Source organism: Heterodontus francisci, chromosome 17 (assembly GCF_036365525.1).
Source record: "Heterodontus francisci isolate sHetFra1 chromosome 17, sHetFra1.hap1, whole genome shotgun sequence".
NCBI classification, from domain to species: Eukaryota; Metazoa; Chordata; class Chondrichthyes; order Heterodontiformes; family Heterodontidae; genus Heterodontus; species Heterodontus francisci.
The window spans coordinates 69,759,374-69,760,208 of record NC_090387.1 but is presented as its reverse complement, the minus strand read 5'-3'; positions in this window follow the sequence as shown (position 1 = coordinate 69,760,208).

The window sequence follows — 835 nt, the reverse complement described above, 5'->3', positions numbered from 1 at the left end:
TCACACTGATATAAAGTACCATAAAACAGTGTATACATCACACTGATATAAAATACCATAAAACAGTGTATACATCACACTGATATAAAATACCATAAAACAGTGTATACATCACACTGATATAAAACACCATAAAACAGGCTATACATCACACTGATATAAAATACCATAAAACAGTGTATACATCACACTGATATAAAACACCATAAAACAGGCTATACATCACACTGATATAAAATACCATAAAACAGTGTATACATCACACTGAAAGAAAATACCATAAAACAGGCTATACATCACACTGATATAAAACACCATAAAACAGGCTATACATCACACTGATATAAAATACCATAAAACAGTGTATACATCACACTGATATAAAACACCATAAAACAGTGTATACATCACACTGATATAAAACACCATAAAACAGGCTATACATCACACTGATATAAAACACCATAAAACAGGCTATACATCACACTGATATAAAATACCATAAAACAGTGTATACATCACACTGATATAAAATACCATAAAACAGGCTATACATCACACTGATATAAAATACCATAAAACAGTGTATACATCACACTGATATAAAACACCATAAAACAGGCTATACATCACACTGATATAAAATACCATAAAACAGGCTATACATCACACTGATATAAAATACCATAAAACAGTGTATACATCACACTGATATAAAACACCATAAAACAGGCTATACATCACACTGATATAAAATACCATAAAACAGGCTATACATCACACTGATATAAAATACCATAAAACAGGCTATACATCACACTGATATAAAATACCA